The sequence below is a fragment of the Mustela putorius genome, unplaced genomic scaffold (genome assembly GCF_011764305.1).
Source record: "Mustela putorius furo isolate JIRA1106 unplaced genomic scaffold, ASM1176430v1.1 tig00000129_pilon_pilon_pilon, whole genome shotgun sequence".
Classification (NCBI taxonomy): Eukaryota; Metazoa; Chordata; class Mammalia; order Carnivora; family Mustelidae; genus Mustela; species Mustela putorius.
Genome location: NW_025421290.1, coordinates 35,911,983 through 35,924,282, shown reverse-complemented (window position 1 = coordinate 35,924,282; position 12,300 = coordinate 35,911,983). Strand labels below are relative to the sequence as shown.

Below are 12,300 nucleotides of genomic sequence, written 5' to 3'. Positions count from 1 at the left end.
ATAAATTAAATCTTAAAAAAAAATAGAATGAGTTTCTTGTAGACAACATATTGATGGGTCTTATTTTTTTTATCCATTCTGATACCCTGTGTGTTTTGATTGGGGCATTTAGCCCATTTACATTCAGGGTAAGTATTGAAAGATATTAATTTAGTTCCATTGTATTGCCTGTACGGTGACTGTTATTGTATATTTTTTCTGTTCCTTTCTGGTCTACTACTTTTAGGCTCTCTCTTTGCTTAGAGGACCCCTTTCAATATTTCCTGTCAGTCTGGTTTAGTATTTACAAATTCTTTTAGTTTTTGTTTGTCCTGGAAGCTTTTTATCTCTCCTAGTTTCAATGATAGCCGAGGTGGATATAGTATTCTTGGCTGCATGTTTTTCTCATTTAGTGCTCTGAATATATCATGCCAGTTCTTTCTGGCCTGCCAGGTCTATGTGGTTAAGTCTGCTGCAAATCTAATATTTTTACCATCGTATGTTACAGAGTTCTTTTCCTGAGCTGCTTTTAGGATTTTCTCTTAGTCACTAAGACTTGTAAGTTTTACTATTAGATGATGGGGTGTGGACCTATTTTTATTGATTTTGAGGGGCGTTCTCTGTAATTCTCTCCCAGATACCTTCTGCCCCCCTCTCTCTTTTTCTTCTGGAATCTTAATTATTCTAATATTGTTTTGTCTTATGGTATCACTTATTTCTCAAATTCTCCCCTCATGGTCCAGTAGTTGTTTGTCTCTCTTTAGCTCACCTTCTTTATTCTCTGTCATTTGGTCTTCTGTATCACTAATTCTCTCTTCTGCCTCATTTATCCTAGCAGTAAGAGCCTCCATTTTATTTTTAAATCTTTTTATTTTTTTTTAAATTTATTTATTTGTGACAGAGACAGTGAGAAAGAGCATGAGTGAGGAGAAAGTCAGAGGGAGAAGCAGACTCCCCATGGAGCTGGGCACCTGATGCGGGACTCGATCCCGGGATTCTGGGATCATGACCTGAGCCGAAGGCAGTCGTCCAAACAACTGAACCACCCAGGCGTCCCAAGAGCCTCCATTTTTAATTGCACCTCATTAATAGCTTTTTTGATTTCAGCTTTGTTAGATTTTAGTTCTTTCATTTATCCAGGAAGAGATTTTATTTCTCTAGAAAGGGTTTCTCTAGTATCTTCCTGACCTTTTTTGAGCCTAGCTATCACCTTGAGAATCATCATTCTGAACTCTAGTTCTGACATATTACCAATGTCCATATTGATTAGATCTCTAGCCATTGGTACTGCCTCTTGTTCTTTTTTTTGTGGTGAGTTTGTTTTTCTGCCTTGTCATTTTATCCAGATAAGAATATATGAATGAGAGAATAATATAGTAAAAATGTGTCAAGGATCCCAGAAAAATGTATGCTAACCAAATCATAAGAGACCCAAAACCAGGGGTAGAAGGAAGGGGGAATAAAGAATAAAAAGTGTGTATATATATATCTATATCTGTATCTATATATATATCTATATATAGTTGTATATAGATATATATATAATTAGACTGGTGAATAGAACAGAGCCACACACTTGATTTTGGATGTATTTTGGTCTGTTAGAAGAAAATGTCTTCCAAAATTTTAAAGAAATTATATATATATATATATATATATATATATACATATATTATGTATATATATATATAAGAGTAAACACAATGAAGGAATAGAATTTGGCTGTAAACATGAAAATTTAAGAAGATTTTTAAAAAGATATTGATAAGATAAGAAGTTAGTTGAAAAAAAAAGAGAATGTGATCAGGCTGGAGAGTAGAATGCTAGATTTAGGGTATGTTTTGGTCTGTTAGAAGAAACTGTATCCCAAAATTTTAAAGAAAGAAAAACTTAAATGTATATAAAAAATATGGTTAAATACAATGAAGGGATAGAATATGACTATAAAAGTGAGAATTAAAAAAAATTTAAAAAAGATATTGATAAGATAAAATAGTTAAAATAGGTTAAAATAGGAAAGAAAAAACATTAAATAAAATAGGAAAAGGGAAAAAAAATAAAATTTAAAAACGTAACCTTGAAAGTCTAAAGAATTATTGGAAAAAAGCCATGAATTCTATGTGTTGTGTTCCCCAGCTCTGGAGTTCCAGAGTTCTCATTGATCGATGAACTTGGTCTTGGCTGGATGTTCTTGGTTATCTTCTTGGGGAGGGGCCTGTTGCAGTCATTCTCAAATGTGTTTGCCCAAGATGGAATTACACTACCCTTGCCAGGGGCCAGGCTAAGTAATCTGCTCAGGTTTGCTCTGGGAGCTTTTGTTCCCTGAATGCTTTCTGCAGAGCTTTGGAGGACAGGAATGAAGATGGCGGCCCCCTAATCTCTGCCCTGGAGGATCTGAGAGCTCGGGGCCCCAGTCCTCAGTGCGCCCTCAGAGATAAGCAGCCAATCCCTCCTGTCTCCCTGGTCTCCGTCTGCGCTCTGTGTTCACCTGGCCTGTGACCGAGCATTTCTATTTCTGGCTGGGGGCCCCATTTGGAGTCTCCAAACCCAGCAGATTCCTGCTGTGTGTTCCTGCGCCACTTGTCCTGGAGGAGGAAGGAGGGAGTTTCTCTGGTTCAGCCACTTGTGGGGTCTCTGCTCAGAGAGCAGTGGCCTGACTGTGCCTTGGATCATGGTTTAAGGTAACCACGATCTGAAAGTTCACTCCTTGGCTCCGTCTGTAGTCGGCTTTCCCGCTCCAATACCTGGGGGCTCTGCCACACTCAGGCACCCTCGGTCTTTCTGTGACCCTGTGGGAACTGAGACCACACTGTCCCCGCAAGGGCTCCACCCCTGCTTAGCCTCTGGAGTTATGTCCCTCAGTAAAGCAGACTTCTAAGAGTTCTATTTTTGTGCTCCATTGCTCTACCACTTGCTATGAGCTGGCCCCCCCCCGGGGTCTATCTTCCTGTTGTTTCAGATTCACTTCTCCCCAAGTCCTACCTTTCAGAAGGTGGTTGATTTTCTGTTCCTAGAATTACTGCTCCTCTTCTCTTCTATCTCCTGTTGAGTTTGTAGGTGTTTGGAATGGTTGATAACTATCTAGCTGAACTCCTGGGCCTTGATGTCATTTCAGTCTCCTACTCCACAGCCATCTTGGCCTCCTTTTTAAGTAGTCTCCATGCCCAGTGTGGAGCCAAATGCAGGGCTTTAACTCACAGCCCTGAGATTGAGACCTGAGTGGAGATTGAGAGTTGGGTGCTTAACTGACTGAGCCACCCAGATATCCCAAGCCTCCTGCAGTTTTGTGGCAGATCTTGGACTTGGACTTTGACATCTAGATCTTCCCTGATGGGTTGCTTCTCCCCTGAGTCCATCCATGCTGGTGTGAGCCTTGAGGCTGTTGTCCTGCTGGTATGGGTTCGAGAAACACAAGAGAGGAGGAAGGGCAATAGAATCCCCTTCCAGGAAACATCTTTTTTTTTTTTTTTTTTTTTAAAGATTTTATTTATTTATTTATATGACATGGAGAGAGAGTGAGTGCATATGCAGGGGGAGCGGCAGGCAGAGGGAGATAGAGAAGTAGGCCCCCTATCGAGCAGAGACCCCAACATGGGGCTCAACATGGGGCTTGATCCCAGGACCTTGGGATCATGACCTGAGCTGAAGCCAGATGCTTCACCAACTGAGCCACCAGGGAATTCCTTTTTATATTTAATCAACCAACCAGAGAGTTAATCCAACAAAGATTTAGGATTTGCATTTCCCAGTGGGGGGAAGTATGGACCCGCCAAAGGAACTGATGGATGCTAGCTCTTTGCTTTGGGAAGGGGTTTCAACCCTTAAGCTACTGAACAACTGGCAGTTCTGAGGATAACCATGCCACCTGCTTAGTGAAGGTGTGCTAAATCAAGAAGCACTGTAAGGTTCTTGTTGCCCATTAAGAGGAACTGTAGCCATGTGTGGCTCTTCAGGAATATTTTCTGAAACCTGGGGACTGTCCTGGCCACACCACAGCATGTCTTCACTGTTCTTCCACCCATCCGTTATTTTAACAAACTTTAACTGAGCCTGCTCTGTGCCAGGTCTTGCGTGAGGCCCAGCCTCAGAGGATATGAAGGGAAATAAGACTTGACCCCTGCCCTCCAGCTGCTACAGTCCAGCAGGGGGAAGCAGGTGTGAAATCACCCATTGCAGAAGGATCGATTTGTCTTCATTCCAGCTCTGGCTCCTGACAGCAGCTGACTCCCAGCCAAGAAGTGGGGGCTGGGTGGGTGGGAGGGGGGGGGGCAGGAGCCTTGCACGGGAGGGGCTCCTAACCCAGCATGGAGGGTGATGGTGGGGTGAGTACCTGGGAAGGCCTCCTCTCTTATGGTTAGACCTAATTGTGCTGCCCTTCCTTTGCATGTGCACCATCTGTCAACCCAGTGTGCAAGCTTTTGGGTGAGTTTTCATGCACCCTGTCCCTCAGGCCCCCTTTTGCTGCTTTCCCTTCTCATCCCAGAACATTTTGTCTGAAAGTATTGTGCACAGGAGCAAAGGAGAGAAATGGAATCCTTGCTGTCTTGGTGACTGGCTTTCTTGGAGTTTGCAGTAATTTTTGCAGGAGCATGAGCTGCATTTAATGTGTTCTGCTTGGGTCATGTAAGGACCAGGCCTGTGGAAAAGGGAGACAGAGAGCCTGCAATGGCACCCAGGGCTTCCTTTTTAGCTTTGTACCCAAACCCTTTTGAGCACTGTGTTGCAAACCTGCACAACTTTGCATGTTGGCCCTGATTTGGGGTGAGTTCTGGAGGAGTACCAACTTGGGCCTTAGTGTGGTCTGGGGAGAGACTTGGTGGGACTGCTTCCATCCATGGGGACCCTGGAGGAAAATGGCGTCACTTGGGCATTGCCCGGGAGATTGTGCTCTGTGTGCAGTGGATTGTCTGTGTTCCCAAGCAGGCCATGCACCTGTCACGTTGTCTTCTTTTCTTTTTTTTGTTTTAAGATTTTATTTATTTATTTGTCAGAGAGAGAAAGAGAGTGAGAGAGCACAGGCAGGCAGAGAGGCCGGCAGCGGCAGAGAGAGAGAAGCAGGCTCCCCACTGAGCAAGGAACCCAATGTGGGACTCGATCCCAGGACCCTGGGATCATGACCTGAGCCGAAGGTAGCTGTTTAACTGTCTGAGCCACCCAGGCATCCCTCATGTTGTCTTCTTGGTTGTTCTAGAGGTATCAGTGACCTATGGACCGGCATATCCTTGTATTTAGAAAAAAAGCAACAACATAAAATTTATTTTTTTTTTAAGATTTTATTTATTTATTTGACAGAGAGATCACAAGTAGGCAGAGAGGCAGGCAGAGAGAGAGAGAGAGGAGGAAACAGGCTCCCTGCTGAGCAGAGAGCCCGATGTGGGACTCGATCCCAGGACCCTGAGATCATGACCTGAGCTGAAGGCAGCGGCTTATCCCACTGAGCCACCCAGGCACCCAACAACATAAAATTTTAAAAAAGGTGAAATACATAAGATATAAAGAAACATATAAGAAATAATTTAGCGATCACTCTTCTTTTGCACTGTATCTGAAATAATCCCTTACCCATACAATTGTAGCCACTGGGGTACTTCCCTGATTCCAACTTTTCTCCTACAAAATCAGAAGCAAGCACTATCTTGAATTCATTAGTTATCATTCCCATGTACTTTTTGGAAACCAACTATTCATGTATTTGTATGGTATTTTTTTATCCTGTTGACTTTTTCCTTTACTTGGTTTTGTTCTAAGCAAGATTGCAGGCTTGATAGATTAGCTATCTTTTTTGGGGGGGACTGCATATGCAAATAAGTGTCCTGGGTGGGGGTGTCCCTGGGTGGCTCAGGCATTAAGCGTCTGACTCTGGCTCAGGTCATGATCCCAGGTTTCTGGGATCAAGTCCCTTATTGGGCTCCCTCCTCAGCAGGAAGCCTGCTTCCCCCTCTCCCAATCCCCCTACTTGTGTCCCCTTTCTCGCTGTGTCTCTCTTTGTCAAAAAAATAAATAAAACCTTAAAAAAAAAAAAAAAAAGGAGGTGTTCAGGTACCACTGGAAATTGCCTTTCCTACCATCTTTTTGCACACCATCACCCGGACCGGGTCGCCCCAGAAGAAACAAGACTTTACCAACAGATTGCAGATGCTGGGCTGAACTCTGGCTTGTGCCCACCATTACTGTGGTCTTTCCCCTACTGGGTTTGGCCATTCTCTTTCTAGCTCTTCTCCTCTCCTAGCTCACCGTGTGTATTTCCTGGGGCTGTTTTGGACTTGCAGTTGCCTGATGAGATGGTATTTGCAGTTGCTCAGAAGCAGTGATCTCTTTCCAGAGGCCACAGATGAAATGAAACCAAAAGCCTTGTGTTTCTGGTGATGGGAGGCCAGAGCCATGTGCTAGGCATCCCTCCATACTGGTCAGTGCAAATACCGCCTTAGTTCCATGTTTGCATGTATCTGTAGCTTTCTTGTCCACCCAGGCTGCCTGGACACACAAGGCTGGCTTCTTGCTGCCACAGAGCCACTCTCCAACTGTTCCCACTACCTGGTTCCTGTGGGGTGGGTGGAGGAGGCCAGTGAGTACTGCTCCCCAGACTTGATGCTGTGTTGAGGGTTAGCCTCCACCTAAGGGAGCAGGAGCTGGAGAAGTGCCAGCGGGAGACACCGTCCTTGCCCATCTCAGACTCCATCCGGACTAACCATGGCTGGGCTTCTCTCTGCTTTATTGCTTTTCCCACTGAAAACCCCCCCACAGTTTCCTTTCCTGCCCTGGATTGGGTGCTTCCACCACATCCTCGTTGTTTCTCCCTCTGCTGAACGCGGTACCGAGAAGTGGGGTGATGCTACGTGATGAGGGACGGCATAAGCTTGGACTTCCTTACCTCTAAGGTGGTTTTCTACTGCAATGGGTTACCAAGGATGGCAGGGAAATCTATCTGGAAGGGCAGCTTTCCAGAAACAGAAGAGATTCTGGCTGGCTCTCACGGAGGTGGGAATGGCTCTCAGAGGATCAGTGACACCTGAGGACCTTATAAAATGCAGGTCCCTAGACTCTATACTCCAAAGTTCTGTTTTCAGTGATTCTGGTTTGAGGCCTGGGAAACCTTACTTTTAATGAGTTCTTCAGGCGGGATTCGGAGGCTAAGAACACGTGGCCGAAAAGCATGGGACAGGCACAGCACTAAGTGTTCTCTCTGTATTATCTCCTTTAACTTAATGACAATCTGAGGTATCTACCCCCATTTTACAGACGAAGAAATGGAAGCACAGATTAAGTGATTTGTCCAAGGGTCTACGGCTAGTAAGCAGGTGTATTAGCTTCCTGTAATCTCTGTAAGAAATCATCACAAATTGGGTGCCAATGGCAACAGAAATGTATTGTCTCACAGTTCTGGAGACCAGAGGTCCAGAATCAAGGTGCCAGTGAGGCCATGCTGCTTGTGGTGGTTTCAGACATTCCTTGTGGCTGTGTCATTCCAGTCTCTGCCGCTGTCTTTTCTTGCTTGGAAGGATAGTTGTCCTGGGGTTTAGGGCCTATCTGGGCAATCCAGAGTGATCTCATCTCAAGATTCTTAACTTAGTTCCATGTACAGAGATCCTTTATTCCAAATAAGGTCACAGTCTCAAGTCTAGTGGGGTTAAGACAAGGGCATACCTTTTTGGGTGCCGCCATTCAACCCACTACAGGGTCTTTGGTTTAATTGCAAATCAGGTGGCTCCCGAGCCCTTGTCTATAACTGGGTGCCTCCTGGCTCTGTCACCTGGACTGGATGAACTTCTAGGGCTCCTCTAGGCCAGCAGCCGAGGCATGGATTTCCTTGCTGTACAAGGGAGTTTGAGCATTTGTTAAGCCATGACAAATCAGAGTTTTCCTGGCCCTCTCTCCCACCCCCTCAGCCCTCTGCCATCTCTCCTGAAACCCTTTGGGATGTTTGTCCCTGACTCCACAATTCCCACACCTTCCTGTGCTCAGGAGGTGAGGCCACAGGGGCTGTGAGGCCCAACTCATACTGGCTTGGGTGGGATGCACTTCTCCTGCCTCAGTGTCCATGTCTCCAAAATGGGACTCACTGGAACAGCAGGGTAGATGGAAAGCCATGATATAACTAATAAACTCGGTGGAAGGCAGTCTGCAGCCATAAGGTTGATGGAGATGCTTGTTAACCGCACTAATAATCTAATAGCCTGTTCTTGATTTCCCGCTTCTCACCGCTTGGCCCCAAGCAGCTATTTTCTACCAAATTAAAATCCACTCAGCTCCCTTCCTGTCCCTGAATAAAACTACCCTCAAAGCTCTTGCCTGTTACGGCAAGACTTTTTAATAGACTTTTCCTTGTAGAACCGTAAGACATATGTCCAATTAGCAGAATAACTTCACTTAAATATACAGATAAACTGTTGACTGGTAATGGCGGGACATCTGTGAGGCTAATTTCAGGCAACGTGGTTCAGGGACTGGGGCAGTGCCCCTCCCCCACCCTGGATCCTCATGGCCCACACTCTGTAGGATGAAGAGGGATGTCTCTGTGCTTTGCCTGGTCACCCCGCAGAGTGCCTAAGCCACTCACTATTCATACAAATTCAAGCAAAGTTTTTATTTTTATTTCTTAAAGAGAGAGAGAAAGAACACATGTGTGTGCATGAGCTTGGGGGGGAGGGTCAAATGGAGAGAGAATCTTAAGCAGGCTCCATGGAGCTTGACTGGGACTCCATCCTATGATCCTGAGATCATGACCTGAGCCAGTGTCAAGAGTTGGATGCTCTGGGGCACCTGGCTGGCTCAGTTGGTGAAGCCTCTGACTCTTGGGTTTGGCTCAGGTCATGATCTCAGGATCCTGGGATGGAGCTGCCTCAGAGCTGCATGCTCAGTGGGTAGTCTGCTTGAGATTCTCTCCCTCTACTTCTCTCTCTATCCCTCCCCCTGCTCTCTCTCTTTCTTTCTCAAAAAAAAAAAAAAAAAAAAAAGGAATCGGATGCTCAACCCACTAAGCCATCCATGTGCTCCAATTGTGTAGCAAATTTTAATTGAGCACCTGCTATCGGCCAGGCACTGTACCAGGTGCTGGGTCTATGGCAGTCTATTCTTGAGGGGTAAGAGATAATTAACAATCAGTGGAACTCACAAGAACATCCTTTTCAGGAGGGCAGGTGTGTGTCTTCCCTGCTTGCTCACCCTCAGCACTTAGAACAGGGCTTGGCACACAGTGGGCTCTTTTTAGTGAATCAGTGAGACAGGCAAATGAGATAATGTCAGCTGTTGCTGAGTGCCCTGAGAGAGAGAAACTGTGGTCATAGGATAAAAAGTGACTAAAGCAGGGCTGGGGAAGGGCTCTCTGATGTGGGGTTTTGTAGCTGAAACTGAGAAGTGATGAAAGAATGGCATGGGGGAAGAGCTGGAAATTCTGTTAGCAGATGAGGCAGGGCTGTATAATTTACAGGACTCAGTGCAAAATGAAACTGTTGGGTACTGGCTGGGGTTGGGGACATCAGTCTTCTCTTCCTGTGGCCCTACAGCCCCAAGCCACAGTCGCTGGGCAGCTCCCAAGAGGTTGCAGCCTCGGTGCTGGGATGTGCTCAGGATCTGGATTGGGGGCGGGGGAGGGGTCCCTGCTGAGTCTCCTTTGAAGCTGATGCTAGTCTAGAATAGGGAGGGTTACCACCTGACCTATGTATGACTCTGCCCTGCCTGGGCTTGCACTCAGGCCCCCAGGGCAATGGAGGGCAGTGGCAGAATGCAGATCTCTCCCACCAGTGTGATCTGATTGCTACTCTGGGTGGAGAGCAGCCTGGCTGGGGGTGAAGGTAGGGAGACTGGGTAGAGCCTGGGTTCTGGGGGTGGAGTGGGCAGTGGGCAGCTGAGAACTCACTGGGGACGTAGGGCTGTGCATGAGCCAAATCCCCCGGGGCATGCTCCTTTGTCTCATCTGGCTTCCTTTGCAAAACATAAATTAAAAGATAAAATTAAGAATTTCGAGGCAAGTGACTGTATTAGTTTCCTATTGCTGCTATAACAAACTGACCACAAACTTCGTGGCTTAAAATACTGACTGATTCATTAAATTCTAGAGGTCAGAAGTTGAATTGCTTCTCACTGGACTGAAATGAATGTGTCAGCAGGGCTGTGTGTTCCTTCTGGAGACTCTAGAGGGGGAGCTCACGTCCTGGTGTTTTCCACCTGCATTCCTTGGTTCATGGCACCCATTCTCCACCTTCAAAGTTGGTAACATCTGGCCAAGTCCTTCTCATGCTGTCAGCCCTCTGGTTCTTTTCTGGTTCTCTCTTCCACATAAAAGAACCCTTAAAATTACACTGGGCCCACCTAATAATCTGAGATCAAATCTTGATCACAAGATCTCAAGATTAGCAACCTTAATTTCATCTGCATCCTGAGTTCCCCTTTGTCACATGGGGTAACATTGTCCCATGTTTCAGGAATTAGGGTGTGGACATCTTTTCTGGGGAGCAGGCATTATTCTGTCTTTCACATTAAACTGCAAGCATGGGGCCCTTCCAAGAGTGGGTCCAGTGTGCCCTGGGAAGAAGAAATATCAAGCCTAAGGGCCCTGAGATGGGAATGAGCCTGTTTTATTCAAGGCCCTGAATGGAGGACAGTAGGATGGAGTAAAGTGATTGACAGAACATGTGGTGCAAAGTGAGGCAGGAGAGGTTGACTTGGGCCAAGAACACAGTGCTCCTAGGCCACATAGTGAAGGGTTAAGAACAGCAGGCTAGGATCTGTCTTTGAGTTTTAAAAAAAAAAATCTATTTAAAAATTCAGATGAATTAAAAATTAGACAGAAAATATGATGAACTCTGGCACTAGATATAAAATATGTTGCTATAGAGGCACCCGGGTGGCTCAGTCAGTTAAGCATCCTACTCTTGATCTCAGTTCAGGTTTTGATCTCAGGGTCATGAGTTCAAGCCCCACGCTGGGTTCCATGCTGGCTCCCCATTCTGGGAGTGGAGCCTACTTAAAAAAAGTCTAAAAAAATATGGTGCTATCATTCTTTCATTTTCTTTTTCTGCTGAAGAGTTTTAAAGTGTTTCTTTTTTTTCTGCTGAAGAGTTTTAAAGAGTTTCTAAGTATTCCCATCATTATGACAATGAATGAAATCAGCAAGAATTCTTTCATTTTTTAAAATTTATTATTATTTTTTTTAGAGAGGGAGGGGTGGCGGGTGGGGCAGAGGGAGAGGGAGAGAGAGAATCTTCAGCAGACTCCACGTCCAGTGTGGAGCCCAACACGGGGCTGGATCTCATGACCCTGAGATTGTGTCCTGAGCTGAAACGAAGAGTTGGATGCTTAACTGACCGAACCACGCAGGCACCCCTAAGAATTCTTTAATTTCGTCTAATTCCTATATGTGTTATGCTGTTATCCCCCAAATGCCCCTCCCATTGATCCTCATGGTGCACCTGAACTTTGTGCCTGTTCCCTCTTTCTGAGGTTAGAGTGAGGCTTCCTTTCCTGTATCTTTGAGGATTTTGTTTTCTCTTCCTTACTACCGGTCCCCAAGGTCTCCAGACTGTGAGGAAATGAAGAGGACTCCTGTCCCCCACCCAAGGCATGGCCTGAGCAGGGATGGCGGAGGGAGGGGAAGCAGGCTGGCTGGATATGTTATTCTGCTTGTGGCCGAACATTTGTTTTTCTTGTCTGTAATTGCCATTCCAGAAATGCCCTCGCTCTTCTAGCCACAGAGCAACTGTTGAGAACAAATTAATTATGCATCTTCTCAGTGTGTGTGATTAAGGGGCAGATGGAGGGAAGGGTTCTCTTCAGTTTTTCTGGCAACTAGGTTCCCAAATGGATGCTTTCCAGACCAAAGAGTGCATGTCCTGGGCTCCTATGGGCATCTGGATTTGTCTGTGTGGTGGCAGGCTTGCTCACTGGCAGGCAGACTTACAAGTTGCCAGTAATAATATTATTAATCCCTTAAATTTGCAGCATATTCACTGTTTGCTGAGGGCTTGCACACTCACATCAGCTCATTTGTTGGGATTTCAGGGATGCTAGAACAACTTTCTTCGCTTAATACCCCCTAAATCATTGCTGATGCTTGTAATTCCACCATTAGAGATTAATTCCTTTGGCCTAAAACTGTTTCCTATTAAAATGCAAGTATCCTTGGCAGCTGTGATGCATGTTTTATTCATTAAGCCTTCTCAGCCACTAGCAGCTGCCCTCCCCAAATGCCCCCTCCTACAACTTTCTTTTTAGGATGGCCTTCTCTGAAACAGAACCTATATTTGGAACCTATCTCTTTCCATAGAATGCTGCTCTCAGTTTCTGAGGCTGGAAAAACAGGTAAAGAAACTCCTGCCAAGGTGA

At 45.6% G+C, this 12,300-nt stretch overlaps 1 protein-coding gene across 3 annotated transcripts in view; it reads left to right on the top strand.

Annotated features, from left to right (window-relative positions):
* ADCK1 (aarF domain containing kinase 1) overlaps nucleotides 1-12,300 on the top strand; it is a 121,729-nt gene that overhangs the window by 22,569 nt on the left and 86,860 nt on the right. The window lies entirely within an intron of this gene.